The sequence below is a fragment of the Corvus hawaiiensis genome, chromosome 14, assembly GCF_020740725.1.
Source record: "Corvus hawaiiensis isolate bCorHaw1 chromosome 14, bCorHaw1.pri.cur, whole genome shotgun sequence".
In the NCBI taxonomy this organism is placed as follows: domain Eukaryota; kingdom Metazoa; phylum Chordata; class Aves; order Passeriformes; family Corvidae; genus Corvus; species Corvus hawaiiensis.
Window position 1 is genome coordinate 18,528,498 of NC_063226.1, and position 18,301 is coordinate 18,546,798.

General features: G+C 40.8%; 1 protein-coding gene across 6 annotated transcripts in view; it reads right to left on the reverse strand.

The window, feature by feature from the left end:
- Positions 1 to 18,301, reverse strand: part of HTR2C (5-hydroxytryptamine receptor 2C) — a 267,610-nt gene that overhangs the window by 79,255 nt on the left and 170,054 nt on the right. The window contains exon 1 of one of the 6 annotated variants that reach the window (XM_048318519.1): positions 5,065 to 5,083. The exons of the other annotated variants lie outside the window; for them this stretch is intronic. The gene's annotated coding sequence lies outside the window, so the exon portion shown is untranslated. Of the gene's footprint in view, positions 1 to 5,064; positions 5,084 to 18,301 lie in introns of those variants that run through there. 6 annotated transcript variants of the gene reach the window in all.

Below are 18,301 nucleotides of genomic sequence, written 5' to 3' on the forward strand. Positions count from 1 at the left end.
TAAAATAATTCACATAATGTTTCATAGCATTATAAAGAAAAAAGCAGAAACGATCTTCCAGCTCTTACAGACTTCACAATACAGAGTAAAAACCAAGGGAAGACTGTAAGGATAGTTGAAACATGAAATGCACAAAGAGCCTGTCAATCTCAGGAGCACTTTTTGCCACAATGAAAAATGTGAGGCACTGCCAACAGACTTCCAGAACGTTCAAATTCAGTCCTGAAAGATTTCGTAGATATTGTGTTATTTGGGCAACATGAGCATTTTTGCAAAATTAAACCTACAAGTTACATTAAATCATCCTAAACCTTTCAGGATCTGACAGCCTTTAGGCATGTGACAGATAAATGCAGTAGAGAAACTGTTTCTCAAAATGAAAGGGTATAGCAGGGAATAAAAGTGACTTAGAGGAGAACAGGAATGAGAAGCCAAGAGTTTGAACTGGTCCTTGAAAAAGCTTTGGTGGTGTGGTACTGTGGCTGAGCCATATTGGAGAAAATGCTGTGCCAAAGGATGTTCTGGGTTACCTAATACTCCTGTGGGGAATATTTTAATGCAAATAACTTCTTTACAGAGAGGAATGCCCTTAAAACTGTGAAAATTTTCTTTGTGTGAGGTTTACATTTCTACTCAGAAAACATCTACATACATGCTCAACTTTATATGTGTTGACCAGTTAAATCAACTGGGATCATCATGGGCTTTAATTTAACATGCTTAGCCTTGAAAAGCAAGTGGATTAGCAGGTTGGTATGTTTTTGTCTGTCTTTGGTTCATTGTATATTTTTTGCAGTTGTACTTAGGGCCATGGGAAGAACTGCAACTCCCAAATAACAGAGACAATGCAAGATTTTAAAATACTATCAGATGCAACAAAACTTTTCTTTACTGGAGAGCACTCATTTTTAAAGGCCCTCTGTACATACTTTAATAAAGTATTGCCTCAAACACAGCAACTTCTTAGCTCTATTCCTGATAAGCTTCTTGATTGGGCTCGGAAGTAAAATTATCATTCAGATATTAGCAGTTTTGCTGTTCAAAGTCTAATCTATTTTGAAAGCTTGAACAAAGTCAACACATATTTAAATTAAATATAATCTGCACTTGCTTAGTGATTTTAATTAAGAATTAAGTTGCTACTGCCTTGATAAGTGTAAGTGTTTCAAGCCAGTGCAGTAGAAGAATAATGTTAGGGCATTTACAATTCTGTACCATTATTAATATATTTTTCAGTGTATTGCAGGCTGAGTTTAGCACTATAGTCAACGCTGCCACACAACTACTCAGAATTATCTTTCAAAAAATAAAAAAAATACCAAATTTTGAAAACTTAACTCAGTTTTGAACTGCTGTGACTAAAGCACAGAAGAGTGTTTTACTCAACTTTTTCATCTCATTTTTATTTCTGTTTGAAGGTCAGTTTCTTCAGGACTCCCTCCCTGAGGCCACCGGGTGTGACAAAGGAGCCTCATGGAGATTTATATGGCTTTAGGAAGAAAAGTCACCTGTGCTGACTTCACACAATTCTTTTCACACAAGAGAGTTACAATCCTATTTAAGACAAAGACTTATTCCTCGTATGAGGGACACAAAGCATGAATCCCATCCATGGGTTCCCCTTGGACTAAATAAATCCAAGAACACCAAAGGGTATCCCACACATCCCAGAGCATACGGGACCTGCACAGGTTATAAACCTCACAGTCAGCTGCAAGATTTTTTCTCTCATAGTCCACAAAAGGGTAAAAACATCTCTTCTGTTTGTTCTAATCTCTGAAATTAGGCCAGCATAGACTGTAGTTGCATTTTTATCACAACACAGAAACTGTATTGGACACATTTTTCTTTGGTTTGAGGGACAAAGTAGAGGTGGGGACACAGGCTGTGTTTGCCCTTTACCTTGGAACTGCTTAAATGGGATGGAACTGGGAACCAGCAAATAGAAACAAACAAACAAACAAACAAACAAAAAAAAAAAAAAAAAAAAAAACAAAACAAAAAAAAAAAAACAACAACAAAAGAAAACTAATATTTAAACCCAGTTTCATTAATTCTGAATGTTACTGACTAAAGCAAAAGAAACTTGGTATTTTGCAGAGAATGGCTTACAGTTTTCCTTTGAACGGCTTCATGGCATGTAAGAAGATAGTAAGAAGATAACTGTATATCTCTGGAGGCCTGATTTAAAATCTAACTCATAACCAACAGCTACTTGCTGATGTAGAAATAAACAGCCCACCACAAAACCCCAAGTCAACACCCCACAAAAGAGCAACACACAGAGACACAATCACAAGAGGGCAGAAGATTAATTCTCATTTTGATCTTTTGATGAGAAAGAACACAGTTTTGACATGAAACTGCATCTTCTCCAGTGGACACCAAACAACTCAGAGTAGCACAGACCAAGAGAGGATTTTCAAAACTGCCATCCATCTAACTTCAATCTGTTCTACCATTCAGCTGGTGACACCCAAAGCCCCAAGGCATGAGCACGTTGCTCTTTCCCCACTAAAGAGTCAGCATAGACAATATTGGATATTTAGGTGTTCTAGAACACTCTTAGGAAAGAAAAAGAAATAGAGCAAAGCAAAGAGTGCACGATTTTTGCAGCCAGAAAAAGCCAGCAATGATATTCTCCACCACACTAGAATTTTCATTTCATGGAAGTTTGGCACTGGCTCTGTAGGAGCAGGGTCTCTGCCAGCAAGGTAGGGTGCAGCAAACACATTAAACACACAGCAATTCTTCATGGCTTCAGCTTTGCCCTCTGTCATTCTCCTTTTTCCTGCAGTCCTTTGCACAGAGAATGAGACATATGCCAGCATCACCTTTTGCTCTGTCCCTCAGACACCTCTCTTCTGACTCAATTTCCAATTAGCATTCCTGTTCTACATCCAGTATATCACTCATAATAATTTTAGTGCAGTCAAGCACTTCCTCCCCAAATGAGAGAAAGGTTAATGATGCTTCCTGTTACTGTTCCTATATGCTTTGCATAAGAAAGGGAGTGGATTTCTTAAATAACAGGAGACAACCTTCCTCTCCTGTGATGCCTCAGTGCAGAGGACGCCGTCCCTTCCTCGTCACTGACGTTCGGCTGGACTGCCCGCGTTTTACAAAGCCAGGAGCTGCTTTCTGCCCTGACACTTTTGTACACTGAGGCCAACAGAGAAGTGGCCTAAGTGTCCTTAGCCTTGATCCTTGTCTGTAACAGAGAAAAAATTGTCCCTTGAAAATAGAGCCGAATGCAAGGGTGTTTGCATTGGTGCAGCGCAGGGGATGTCTTCTCCCTTCTCCCAGAGCAGATACTCAGCTCATGAACCACACAGCAGCCCAGCCCTGGGACTGGGGTGGGCAGAGGGAAGGGATCCTGCTGCTCTGGAGCCAGGAAGGGCAACAGCAATGTCAGGTCCCTGCTTCATCTCCAAAACAATGCATGTGAAACCCAACTTAGGTATTCAAAGAGCAGAAAATATTAGAGGAAACACAGTGCAAACAAGAAGGATGATCTAAATAGGAGGTTGACCTAGGAGCCACTGACTGCAACTAAAACATTTCCATTTAAGTAACTTTTTTTCACCCTATTGTCTAATCCTAGTTACCTGCTAATCTTTCCCCCCCCAAAAAAAACTAATTCTGATTGCCTGGTAACAGTTACCACAGCTTGTGGCACTACAGAAACTTCAAATATTTTTATGCTAATAGCACACCATGTTAGCAACTACATTTTCCCATATTTCTTACATTTCTTACTGTTTAGATAATTAATTTTACCTCCAACTTATGTTAAACTGCTTTTGAATCAAAGCTGGAATTCAATTTACAATGCAGAAAAAGAGTATTTTAATAGGTGCACTGGCTACAAAAGCAACCATTGAGCTTGCATTTTAAAAAGTCATCACATGAAGAAAATTATCTACATAATTAGTGACTTGAGCCAATTGTGGCTAATCATAATATGAACCAAAGATTAGGAAAGACCTCACCTCACCTTTACCTAAGAAGGTATTGATGATAGCTGCTGCTTTTATGAACTAAAGTGGTTCGCAAGTAAGGATAATTCATGTGTTTAGCCAGAGAATTCCCTGGGTTGTAGCTTTCTTTACATGTTAATAGGAAGTGGTCTTAGGTTTAAATATTTGGTTTATGTGAACTTGAGACATTATGACGGGTTTAAATCTTAATATAGGAATTATGCAATGTCATTTTAATTCTGAAGGGGTATATTTCAAACATTTTTATTTCAGATAGACATACAAGGTTTAAGTTAAAAAGACAAAACCAACGCAAACACAACCACCAACAAGCCTCGTCCCCTCCCCCAAAACTTCACATTCCCTGGAGATGGAATAGATTTGAAGGATGCCATCAACAAGAAAGAGCACAGAGCAGCTTCAAAACTTAATGCTCATCAGAACCAAAGCAGATGGGACAGGAAACGTAGTCCAGCACCCCCACATAACCAGTTCACAGGAGCAAAGGGGTCTTATCCAAAATAGGAGAAGCGCCTGGGCTGAGCAGGATGTCAGGTACATCATCTCAGCTCATCACAAGGCTCAAACACCCACTCCTTCAGTCTCTGTTTTTCACTGGATCCCACTGACCCCCTTGCCAAAGTGGGAAGACTCTCTGTGTGCTGTTTGTGAGGTAGAATTTGTCACGTCAGTTTTACTCAGCATCACAAACATAAGCCATGCTGGTCCCAAGAGGGTCCAGATGCTCAGCAAGATTCAACTCCACACCAGGTTGTCTTTCCACCTAGGAAAGCACTGCCCCTGCTCAGGGCTGAGCTGGCCAAACACCCCACACACCCTCTGGCAGCATCCTCATGTGCCCAGCTCAGCCCAGAGCCTGTGACAAAGCTGGTCTGAGACCACAGTTCCCCAGTGCCATGGCCATGGGGCAAGAAGCTGCAGTTCTGCAAAGTCTGGCTTAAGCTCTGGCTTTAGTTCAAACAGGAATCAGTCCAGGGAAGCCCTTAAAGATCCCTCTTGCCTTTAGGAACACTTACAGCACAAATCACTAACGTTTTGTCTTGGCGCCAGGCTTTGTACTCACTCTGTGTTACCATGAACGACTGCCAAAAGGGAAGGGAGAGGAACTGGGGTCCATTAGCCAGACTTTAGTTTTTCATGATCTTCCCAGAAGTCACTGCCCATGCTGTTCTGATGCATCTGTGCAGTTCTCATCCAAGTCACTGAAAGCCCACGCTGCAGCCCTGGGGTACCTACAGCTTTTAATCCTGGGTGACAGCAGTACAGGCAGCAAAAAGAGAGCTGATCCTGCAGAAAGTATCACTGTGAAGAATGAGTTCCATGTCAGCTCACTGTCTTCACAGAATGACAAGCACTGGCCAAGCTGCAGACATCATATGAGGTGCTGATTCTGAATATATGCAAAATGAAGGAAGTGGCACTGCTATCAGCAGGAAACATTTGGGTTGAAGTTAAGACAACAGTTTAGGAATGATGTCACAAGTGAATTTTTTTCTGAGCCAGAGGGGTGTGCTTTTTTCTGTCCCTTCACAGGGGACTCACCAAAATAATCTGCCAAGTGCTCATAAGGAGGGGAAAATACACACACCAGGGCCTCTGTTACAGCCACTGCCTTCACAAAATGCCCATTTAATGTTTAATGCCTGGGAGGTTACACTTTGCACTGTCAGCTTTAATACCTAGCCTACCTAGGATGGGAAAAGTGCAGCTTATTGAAATTAGTTATTAGTCTTTGAAAAAAGACTCAGGGAGGGTTCTTTAAGAACACCAAGCAATAACAATCAATAATATCTGAGTCACTGGGCTGGCTTGGTTTTAGATGTTAAGAGGTTCTCTGTGGATTTCCCATTTATTAGTATTTTAAATTTTTTTAGATTAGGACATTATTTTTATAACTACAGTTGGTAAATAAATATCTTAAGAGGGTGTTTCCCTTTTAATGCAAGGTTCCAAAGTGATTTACAGTGAAAATTACGAAGACTTAATATTTGAGTTTCCTCTAGAAAATACCATTCCTGCAAGGTCAGTACTATTGAATAGTATTTAAAACTGATGGAAATACATGTCCTGTGGGGCAACCAAAACGCTGCAGTCCCTCATTACCTGTGCCACAGGACTAAGAACCAAGCAACCACAACTGCCAGCAAAGTTTTGATCACCAATTTGGGAACTAAAAACCCTCCTAAACTGGTTATAGCCAAGACTTGCAGGGACAGCACGAAGGGCATCTCTTTCCCTGACATGAGTCATTACCTTCTACCTGATTTGCTTTCTATGTTTTAAGATTCCCCAAACACTTCTACATTAATTGCATTAATGCAAGTAAGTGATAAATGTAATAAAAAACCATCACAGGACTCATTTACTTTTCCCAATCATTTTCTGGTGAATAATTTTACATGCAGACAGTGTCCACTCTGTAGAACGAGCCCCTCAAAGGCAGGGTTTGAACAGCCAAAACCCAGCACATTAGAAAGCCACCACACCAGTCTCCATGTCTGCATTCAGCCAAAAATACCACATTTATTTAAAGGTTTGCACCATTTCAGAAGGCCACACAGTGTCTCACAGATAAGCAGTACTGCAGAGGAAACAAAGGCAGCAAAAGGGCAGGCACTGGGGACAAGGACTGACTCCACAAGACATCCATCATGGCATAACAAGCACTGCATTCTTGGCAGGTTTATCGCTGCAAAAAAGGAATTAAGAGCAGCCTTAAGAGCCACAGTACATGGGAGCTGCCTAATGCTTGAATTTCACATCTGGATTTACTGATGTTGTAAATGTCCACATCATGAGCCTCACAAAACTCATACCCTGTAATCAAACAACCAAGTAAAAATTCAAATTTTTGTAATACTGGGCGCAGGAGGAGGGGATTATTCCCCATGGCTGAGAACCAACAACTGAAAATAGTATGATGCTAAATGAATAAAACTTACAGAAGTAGTTAAAAGAACCATGAAATCCCTCAATGTAAAGGTGCTGAGTCAAGTTTTTTTGAGTGTGTGCCAGGACTGCACTTCTCAGAAAACAGATGAACTCTTTAGAAAAGATCTATCATAACTCTTCTGAAAATAATTTTTATTTCAATTCACTTGACAAACTTCCCAGTAGAGACAGTTGGGAATCACACATCCAATGCCACACTTTGTAGCTGTATACCTAATGCCTGATCCAAATCCCTAATGGGCATCAATTATTATATAAGATGAATTAAACATGAAGCTTATTTATTTCCATAGCACATTTTAAGTATGTACTTGTATGCGATGAAAATTTTATTGTTTGTGCTTGGGAAATAAAAGGGGCAGGATGCCTGATGTTAAAACGAATTTTCTAATTGAACTTTAATGAGCCTTGTCAAACCTCTTGATGCAGCTTTCTCACTTCTAAGGATCTCTTGGTCCTTATCTAAAGAATGAGCCTGCATTAGCATTTAAAGGCAGCAAGGCTGTGCATGTTGAGCCTTAGCTTTAACCAGAGGCAAAATATTTTTCTTTTAAAAATTAGCCAAATGAAATTAGCTAATGGAATTATTTTACATTATTTTAGATAACGCGTGTAATTTATTTACATTTTTTTGTTTATGAGGGAAAGCACTAAGGAAAAAGAAGAAAAAAAAACCCAACCAGCCAAAACTACGCTAGTTGTTGGCAGATTAAAAGCAACAGCAAATTCCACATTTCAGTAGTAAGTTTTCCCTAAAGTTTTGCCTTGAAAACAAGAAGACTGTTTTGTCTTTTCAAAAAGAGATCACATTTGGACCAGTCTACTGTGACCATGTTCATGGCAAATGCCTTAGAACCAACAGTACATTTATGCTGCTCACACAGCTTAAACAGGAAACTGTTAACCAATTTTGTAAATTTTTTTTAATGCAAACATTACTATAGCAAAGAAACATTTTGTGTGATTCAAGCAGAAAACAGTTCCACAGAAAGTGAAGCCTCAGAGGACAGTGGGGATGTGCTCCCCTTGATCCAGTCTCTCTGGGCTGCAGCAGGTCCCTAAGCACCACAGAGGGGCTCTCAAAATTCACCCAAATATTTTTTAACAATAAAACACACGTGACCTCCTAGTTTCACAGGCTTCTTGGAAACATTTTCTTCCTCTTCGTGTCAACCTTTTCCTTTAATACACAGCTCTTCCTTGTGCTTCAAGGAGGCTTTTATAGCCACTGCATCTGGTACTGGAGATCTGAAATGCCAGATCTGGCTACAACAGGACAACGAATTATTCCCGTCAGTCCATATTGCAGACTTAGGAACTCAGACTGCTGTCACTGTCAGTAGTGCTAAAATTAATGAATATAGTTTATGAGTAAACCTTAGCTCAATTTAATTACCTTACACCAAACGAACTAGCAAAAACCATGGCTTCACTCCAGAAAACAGAGTATTATCCATCAATGTATGAGAGCACTCCTAATCTGAGGTTGAGGAACCACTTACTCTCATGCTTCTGTGGTATCAAAGGCTTCTATCATTGAAAAGACATTTTCAATTATGATGTATTCCTATCTTTTAACAAAAGGCATCCCAAAGAAATATAAAATCCTCATTTAATTACATCCCCAGCCTTACAAGCCCATTGCTGCTTTGTAAGACTAAAAATTTCCTAGATGTTAAATAGGAATATCATTCCAAAGGAAAAATAATGTCAAAGATAAAACTTTGTTCCTGAAAAAAACTAGAACTTCATTTAGTATTTTAAAGACTTCATTAACAAAACCCTCTGTGGGTATCTACAAATGTTAAATTAAGATCAAGACCTTAAACAGTTTGTCAAACAGATGAGCACATCAAAGCATTTCAAAAAGGAAGAACCTGAGACTAGAAAAGCCGTCAAGAGAGCAGAAGTGAGAAGAAATAAAGGCTAATGAAGTAACTGCAATGCCTGAAGAAATGTCTGGAATAGGTTTTCCTCTACATTATTATTTTAGAACACTAAAAATGAGGCTGAATTCACTTCATCACATACAATATTTTATTACACAGAGATGCATATTCCTATAAAGACCCATTCCCCCCTTTCTTAATCACTTTATAACTGGAAGATCTCTTTGCTGTTATTTCCAAGTTATTTGTCACATTGGGAAATAGAGGAGAAAAATCCTGCATCCTTTCCCGTGCACCTACTGGACAGTGCCACAGTCCTGACTCAATCCAGCTGCTCCCTGCAGCTCCACATTTCAGAAACACCCACACAGGGAGGGGAACCCAGCCCTCAGTGCTGAACTCTCCAAAGCAAACAGCAGCTGGAAGCTGTAATGTCCTACCTAGAGCTGTGCATGAACACCCCAATGGCCACAGGCAGGCTTGGAGAGCATTCAGACAGAGCTTCAGAGATGCTGCTGGTGCTGGAGCACACTGAGGCCATCAGGCACCAGAGACACCCAGCTGCATCCCAGGAGATCCTGCTCCTCTGCTGACTGCAGCACAGCACGAGCTCTCCTGTCCTCACCACCAAAATCAGAACCCCCAAATGCTGAGATGGGGAGAAAATAGTCCACTTACTGTGGGTAATTAAATGTAATTTATGTTAAAAAAAAATCTCTGCAAAGATCCAGAACAAATAAATCAAACTTTTCTTCATCTGTAACCTAAGGCTCAAGGAAACCCACAACACCCTCATGGTGCAACATCTTCAGGCTGGAGGCTTTAATTTTGGGAAAAAAGCACCTGCTCTGGCTTTCAGCATGATACAACTCTGTATGTGCACCTCTCATCCCCAGCAAAGGCAGGCATATGAAAAAGTCCATTTATTGGCTATCTGCTGTTGATAGTAAAGAATTTTTTGTTAGAAGGAAGCCAAGTTAACAACTGACCCCAACTCTAAAACTTCAGAGCTGTGTAGTCATCTTTATACCTCCTCTATTAGCTCATAAACAAACGGGTATAAGCTGTTATACTACTTCTCTTAAGTTCTCAAAATAATATTTTTTGTATTCATTACGATTTTTAAAGAAAGTCCATTTTTATCTTGTGTAACACACACTAACTCTGCATGCTAATTATTTCAGAGCCACAAGGCTTGCATCCCACATGGAAAGAGCTAAATCTTCTGTGGGAGCTGGGATTAAACCTTCTGACTTGGAAAAATCTATTCTCAATCCTGTCTCCCATGTATTCATTGCTGCGTTGTCCCCCAACACAATCTGAATTTTAAGTGTACTTGCTGTGAGAATACTGGAAGATGATGTTTCAGTTGCCTATTCTATTGAGTGTAAAGCTCCCCAAAATATGACAGGTTTTGATAGATGATTATTTGGAAACCCTACTTGTAAGACAAAAGCTAACAATGCCTTTCATTTGGCACATACCATTTGGGAACGTGGCTGGAGATGCATCTGAAAGTGCTCGTTTGTGAGACACACGTTGTCTGACTGCAGTAGGGGAATGACCATGGTCAGACCACGGGCTCCTTTCAGGAAAGGGGGCTCTAAATCCCAGAGCCAGCCTAGGAAACCTCCTGGAGCTGAGGGAGCCTTGGCCACTTTTCCTGCAGTGCAGGCTCAGGGTCACCACTACAATTTCCTTGCTGGGTTGGGGTTATCAGCCTGTGCCCCAGGAAGGAAAGTCCCTGTGCCCCAGAAGACAAACTTTCATGGCCCAAATCCAGTTCTTCAGGTTCTGGAGTCTCAGGGAATGTGGTGTGTGCTTTCTAAGCTCATTTGATATGAGAAAATATATATTGGGCAGGATGAAGACAATTCCTTTGCCACCAATGGGAATTCATCATCACAGAGTCATGCACAGCAGCTGCACAGTCACTTCCCCACTGCCATCTCCCACTAAAAGGTTTTCACAAAGACACCCACACCTGTTTTCAGGGGAATATTGATAGATAAGATACCCCTGACATCATCTTCCCTCCAGAGGAGCATAGGCAGGGCTCCCAACTACCACAAAGTGTATTTTTTATCTTAATGCTTAGCAAAGCATAAAGCAAACACATACTATCAGAAGCAAAAATACAACCACAGCCCAGTGTTGGTGTCTCTTGGAAATGATGTGATAAGCTGCCTACAAGTTCATTATGACCCAGCTTCCAAAATAAATTAGAAATTTTCAAAGCCAGAAAGATGAATAATCAAGCAAATTTTAAAATGTCATTTACAAGGAAATAGCTTTATAAAACAATCTTTGTTGCTGCTACAAACTGACCATAGCCACAGAAATTATTAACCACTGATAAATGTCAATCAAGATTTTCCTCCCCAAACAAAGAAAATACCTCTGTGTTCACCCTATGCTCCTTAGCTCACTCACTAATGTTCTGCTTAATGCTGGAGATGGAAAGAATAATGGGATTCAAAATACAGTATTGTTTCTAAGCCTTAATAAAAGCAAAGTCACTGAGTGCAAACCTGAGTAATTACTTGTACTCAGAAGAAAATTACTCAGGCAGTTTCCCAGTTTAAAGCACTCAGAGAAAAAAAAGTTCGCTAGGGCTTGTTTTTATAATTGAGCTGTTTTTGACTGCATGACTAAATAAATAACTTCTTCAAACAAGAAAACAGGATCCATACTGCATGCATGCAGCTACCACTCATTGCTTTCCACTGTATTTTACTGTATTTTTGTCAATATTTCAATTTTTTAAATATTTCACTAGATATCCCAGAAAGCTTTTAAGTTACTAGTTTGCTCAGCTTCATTGAGGTTAACAATATCAAAGAAATATCTCTCACTGTACCCTGAGGAAAAAAACTTCTTAGTTAGAAACACCAGATAGCAGTAAGTAAATTACTTGTTTAAAATTACACAATATTGCCATTGGCGAGAAGCAGGAGCTGAGTAAAACTTCTTGAAAAAGACACAGGAATGTCACCTTATCTTTTTAAAGTTGGAATTCTATCAATACACATATTGAATATCGCCTTTGGGAACAAGTCTCCATGACTGGGTGATAGCTGTGATCACTTCCCACAGGAGTAAAGTGTGTTCTTGGTCTGATTATCTCAACCTCAGGAAAAGACAACCCCAACACAGCACAGATTTGAGAGCCATCAAGGTATCCTGGCTGTGGGTCACAGTGTCCATGACACTGAACCAGTTTCCAGGTATTGCTCCATGACTGACTGTTGCCCAGAGGATCCATGGGTTTATTTGCAAAAATCCAGCTGCACATGGGGGCATTCTGGAGCCAGCATCATCTGCAGGGGCTCAGCATTTCTTTACACACACAGCTTCTAATAATGACATGTCTCCCTGTTTCCAGGCACCGCCAGAGCCACAGATGGGAGGTATTTGGTGTTACTTCACAAGCAAGGGCCATCTCCAGCTGCATAGTGCTGATACCTGGTCTCAGGTATCCAACACAATGAAAATTCTCCCATTTTTCCCTTTCAGCCTTTCTGCTTTACTCCTTTGGTCATTTTTCTCTTTTCCCAGCCTCCCCCAGCAAGATGAATCAGACACCCTACTAGATGCATCTTACAATGCCACAAAGGCACCCCAAAATGGTTGAGTTCACTGTTTGCCTATGTGAAGAAACCTTCAGCTATCCCAGAGCCACAAAACAGTTCTGACCCTGAAAACCTCTTGGATGCTACTACAGGGCTCATGCTTAATGCTCTCTGACCTCTGAGGGAATCCCATCTGGCCTCTTTGGTTTGAGGGTTGGTTCAAACTGCAGCCACAATCAGACATGCAAGAATCACCAAGTGGTTTGGGATCAAAGAGCCCCAAAGACTGTTTCTAGCATAAACAGCCACTGCAGAGAAGATGAGTGATAGCACCCACTTATTTATAGTTTAAGGAAGAAATAGATCTTCCTGCAAACTGGAGCCAGCAAGAATTCTGCAGAACATGTCAAGCTCCACTGATGGAGATGGGTCAGGCACAAATGAAGTAAGCGATAAAGCAAATAGCTGCAAAATGGATGTGAGGGTCCCAAACACCCACATATGAAATATCGCCCTGCAAATGAAGTAGTTTATTATCTCCCAGAATGCTCAAGGAAGCCAAAATGCATGGAAACGTGATTTATTTTAAAGCACAACAACCAAAGGGGCTCTCACAGAAGGGAAGATATTCATGGTTTTAAGCAAATCTACTCCAGTATTTGTGCTATTTTCAGGACCGAATGTGTGCACAGTGAAAAATTAAATAACTTCCAAAGTCACTTTGCATGGCACTGTATGTAAACCAAGGCAGTTCAGATGCTCTGCATTACCTTTTGTCTCTGCTATGAATTTGACAGGCTGGCACAAGAATGACCCCCTTGATCTCAGATTTTGTTGTATTCCTACCTCCTTACTGCTATGTGTCCTACTACTACAGCTTCTTTCACCAGCACGCTGCCAGCTACACGCCTACACTCAACAACTCCCAAAACAAAGGACTTTTGAGTTACAGGTGAAGAGGGAAAATGTCCTTTTGCAATCAGAGTCTCTCACTCTGAAGTCTCTGCAAGTTATTCTGTTGATTTCTATGGCACCAAAGCAAACAGCCACATCAGATCCGGAGATCTTCTTCCTGTTCTTGGAGAGATGACACCAGTCTATTTCTGTTATCTATTTACTCATGCCCTTCAAAAGTAAAGGCTGTGTTTTAATATGGGTACATTGCCACTAAGAAGAAGTCTGTGTTATGAATGAGTTAATATTTACATTCCCTCGGGCCTGGCATGTAGAAATCAGTCATCAGATATCCCTCCTCAGTGCATTTATTATTCCCTGAATTCACACCGCTTGAGAGTACCTTAACTTCTACATAAACAGGCAGTTTTTAAATTTCTACTGGTGAAACATAAGGCATGCCAAAATTTTTTGCTACACCTACTTCAGGGCTGGCTTCTGTTGTACCAGTGTGGTGAGACCAAGAGCATTTGCATGTGAATAGTGCCGTGCTCCCAGAGCATCCTGCTGGCACTTCTGCACTGCCCTGGAGAGCACAGGCCTTCTGCAGCTGCAGAATAATAATAACAATTATTATTAACTATTTTATTTAAACAATAAAATAGTTAATAGTCAATACTGCTGCATTATATAGCATCAAAAAACCACATAATAGCAAATCCTAGACCCAAACCCAATGATTTTTCATCTGACCACCCATATTGTCAAATCAGTTTTCAACGCATCTAAGGCTGAGGAAGGATGGCATCAGCTGTGGATTTGTATGATGAAAGGGCAAGAGTGTTTCATCCACCCATCAGCACTGCCCAGGGAGATCAGCTTCCATGGCTTGTAACCCATTTCCTGCTGTACAGGCCCTTCCTCCTCATTCAGACCACGGCCTGTGCCAAAAGACCTTTTGGATCCAATGCAGAGTCCTACCAGGTTCCATCTTCTAAAACCTCTGTATAATCCTTCCATGGGTTCTCCTGCAAAGGGATCTGAACCAGCCAACATTAACACATCTGCACTCTCAAAATCCTCTGCAAACGATAGAAATTTACTTCAGAGTCACAGAGAAGGTAACAACAGCACAGAAAAAAATTAAACATCCAGCTCAGCATTGCACTGTGCCAGCCCCAGAGACAGGCAGACAAACCAGCCCACAGGGACAAACTGCAAAGCAGATGCAGCTTCAGCTAAACTAAGATGCCATACAACATAACAAAGGGTCTGTAGATAATGAAATTACCACAGTGATCCACCTGATTAAAAAGTCTTCCATGAGTCCAGCTGTTAGAGGCTCACCAACCCCCCTCAAGTCAGGTGCCACATTACCAGGTAACTTTTGATTATCGGGTCTACAAGAATTTATGTCGTAGGGTATTACAAGAAAGATGATAAGGTCAGATCTGCAATGCTTCCATAAAGCAAAAAGCTCCCAGAAATGTTCTATAATAATACTTGCTAGGATGCACAGATCCAGAAAGCTATAACTCTTTGGACAAAATGCAATGCAGGCTACAAAGGGAAAATTCTCCAAGCCCCTCAAAACCTTTACAAACTACGCAATGATGCATCTTTATAAGGGTAATAGTTGAGATGCTTTTCTGTTGGGAAAAAGCCCCAAATTCTTGTTAAAAAATGTATGTTTATAAAAACACATGGCTACTCTACCGAAAATATTAAAAATAATTTCTGTTTTGATTATTAGAAAAAGAGAGAAAAAGAAGTCCCAAGTTGTCCTCTTACTTGAGCTTGTGAATGGCCTTTTTGGTGTCCAAGTGTGTTATCTAACACCTATTGTTCTCTTGCACATCTACCCAGTCCTTGGGTGCCAATTTCACTCTTCAGGTGAAAAATTTTGATTAAAGAATTATCTTCTACCCAGAAGGGAAAAGAGAAAAAAAAAAAAGGCTGATGCTAGGACTAGAAAGGGACAAATACAAGTCTTCCTCTCTGGGCTATAACCTTACTACTCTCAGTTTTGTCTCCACAACAATGGGAGCCCTCAGTATATGCTCTTGCAGTCATGCAATTCAATGAACACTTTGTGCCCTACACAGGCCTTGATCAGGTCAGCAGCTCAGTTCACCAGGCAGTAAAATGACACTTACCTGGGCAGCTTCCCACATTAATGTGCTACTTAATAAACAAATCCTGCCCACGTTATTTTGATGTTTGTGTAAAATCACATTCTGTGACTTCCACAATTGGGGAAGGGAAGATCCTTTAATTAGACAATATAAAAATGAAAACATGAAGGATGGAATCCTCTAACCTTGGCCATAATCCAAAATTCAACTGATTAGGCCTTGAGAGAGCTCAGCTAGTCATGCCCTGCTTGCAGCAGGGGGCTTTACCAGAGATCTCCAGAGGTCCTGTCTGGTGTAAGCTACTTCACGAGTGTTTATGGCTCCAAGAGCTTGGACTTTATTGATTCTGGGTTTAAATCCAAGTATGCAATAAATTTGCTTGGGATAGAGTTTCCCACTCCAGGTAGCAAAGCAGAGTTTTCCTACCTGTAATCCATCACCAGCGTTCACTGCCTTCCTCTCCTCACTGCAAAGCCAGCTCCTGTACCAGCCCATCTAGTCTGACTGCACCACCTGCTTCCTACCCTAGAGCTCAGAAGCTGGAGAGTTAAGATGACCCATAGATAGGACAAACCTATCCCAAGTTCATGAATCATCAGAGCTTTGAGTGAGAAGTGCCTGGCAGCTGCAATTTCCCACCAACCCCATCATCAGACCAAAAAAAAAAAATTAAAAAAATATTACATCACTTCAAACTTTTTTTTTCCGAAGTTGTAAAGAGAGGAAATGACAAAACATTATTGACACAGAATAACAACAAAATATTCCTCCTCCAGTGGTAGCAACTAGCTCATAGCCCTCTTTCTCTGTGGGTAAGTGAAAGCTGCTATTGAGGTGAAACAGGATTTCTTTGTGAAGGTGCCAATGCTCTCAGCTCAAGCGTGGAACAGGCTGGCTTAGCAGGGCTTCCTCCTCCCCCGTGGCTGGCACTGCAGTACCTGTCCTGGTCCAGCACACAACAAGCCTGCTTGCCCTCCTGCACGTATAATTTACATATTGCTGGCTGATTATTACAGTTTCTCCTTCAAATCACCTGCCTCTGCTGCAGCCTCCCAAAGGCAACGGGTAAAATTTACGTATCACGTACAACATATTAAATGTATGGTCATTAGGTTCTTCATTAATATTCTTCCAGAAGTGTGACACACAACTAGATGATGATGTGGCAAAGCTGACAAGTGAAGACTCTGTGCGGCAGCAGCTCCCCTTCCAAGCCTTGGCTCTGCGGACTCCTCCTGGGAACCCTTCCCATATGCACTGAAGCCACAGCAGCCCAGCATCCTGCAGCCCACCAGGGCTGAGCATTGGCAGCTGTGTGAATGCCTGAGTTTGGCCTGCAGTGAAGTGAAAAGATAGTTAAAGTTACATTTGAAAAACAGCAACATCACCAGAGGCTTAGGACTCAACATACCATTACCACAGCTCAGGTGACCTGTAAAACTAATCATGAACCTGAAACCTTATCTATTTACATTGGAGTGATGATACCCATCTGTCCAAAATCCCCTGGAATCAATGCAAACTCTCTCTGCATTCAGTGCCTTATGTTTCCTGCTACAGCCACATTATTTACTTTGATTAATGATCACTTTGTGTACTATTAGCTGAGCAAGCAAAGAGAGATGCTGAGCATCTGAAATAAGACCAGGGAGATATTAAAGTCTATCACAAAATCAAACGGCCTTGCAGCTCCCTGCCCTCTCCTTTCCAGATTCTTTTTAACCAGCTATCAACTACAGGATTTATTTCCTAAGAACTGTCCAAAAGATCCCATCTTACTGTTGAAATAAAAATATTTAGAGCTCTATTGGGTTGTTATGAATAGCCTTCTGTAGCTTTTCAATTTCTCTCAGGCTACAAAGCTAGCAGCACTGGAGCAGTTAGCCAAAATGAACATTTAGTTTGCTAAACAGAGTACTGTGGATAAATTGTAATCTATTGCTTGGAGAGTCCCAAAAGAAAATGGGAGACTAAATATTCCCATAGTACCAAGAAGAAATAGCCTTAAAAAAAAAAAAGGTAGGAAATTCTAGCACTACCTACATATATTTAGTTTAATTCACAGATATAAGGGTTTGGGTGGATGATTCATGAAACCTTCATGGTCAGTGCCCCGTGGTCCTCGCAATAACATGGTGAGAGTCAAACTCCCAGTGAAGACTCAGTTCTTGTCTTCCCTCTCAGTTTATTTAAATACCATATACAATGGTTATTCCCTGCTTCTTCCCCAATACAAAAATTACCAGGAAGCATCTCTTCTGTAGAAGAGTTTTCATCAGCAAGTTTGTTAGCAAAAAAAAAAGTTTTTAAGAATATATCTCCCCGAAACCAGAAGATGAGATAAATGCAATGGTTATTTATGAAACATGCCACAGAGATCAGCAACCAGGCTTTTGTCTCTGGAGAAAAAAAGCAATCATGCAATGAGCTCTGTCTTCAGTCAGAAGCAGGACTGGACTTGCAGCTGTCCTTGGTCACAGTCTGAGCTTTTTCCATCCCCACACACACTGGATGACTTGGACCAACAAAGCTTTCTCATGGCTTGGAACTTTAGGTAAATTCCCCAACTATTTCTTTCTAAAGCATTTACAGATAAAAGAGGTTAACTCCCCTTTTGCTACTGAGGGAAGGAGAGTTCTAGTAGGGTTCAAGCTTTTTCAACCTCTATCAAGAAAAACTACCAAAATCATGCTGCAGACCACAGCAGCTTCCTGGCTCCTGCTATTGGCAGCATATGAAACGCTGAGAAAAAGCAAAACAAACAAAACAAAATAAAATTAAACAAACAACCCAAACATGTAAACCAAACTATTTGCAGAGGTTTTAGCAGTTCTCTGAAACACAGGAACTTGGCTGTG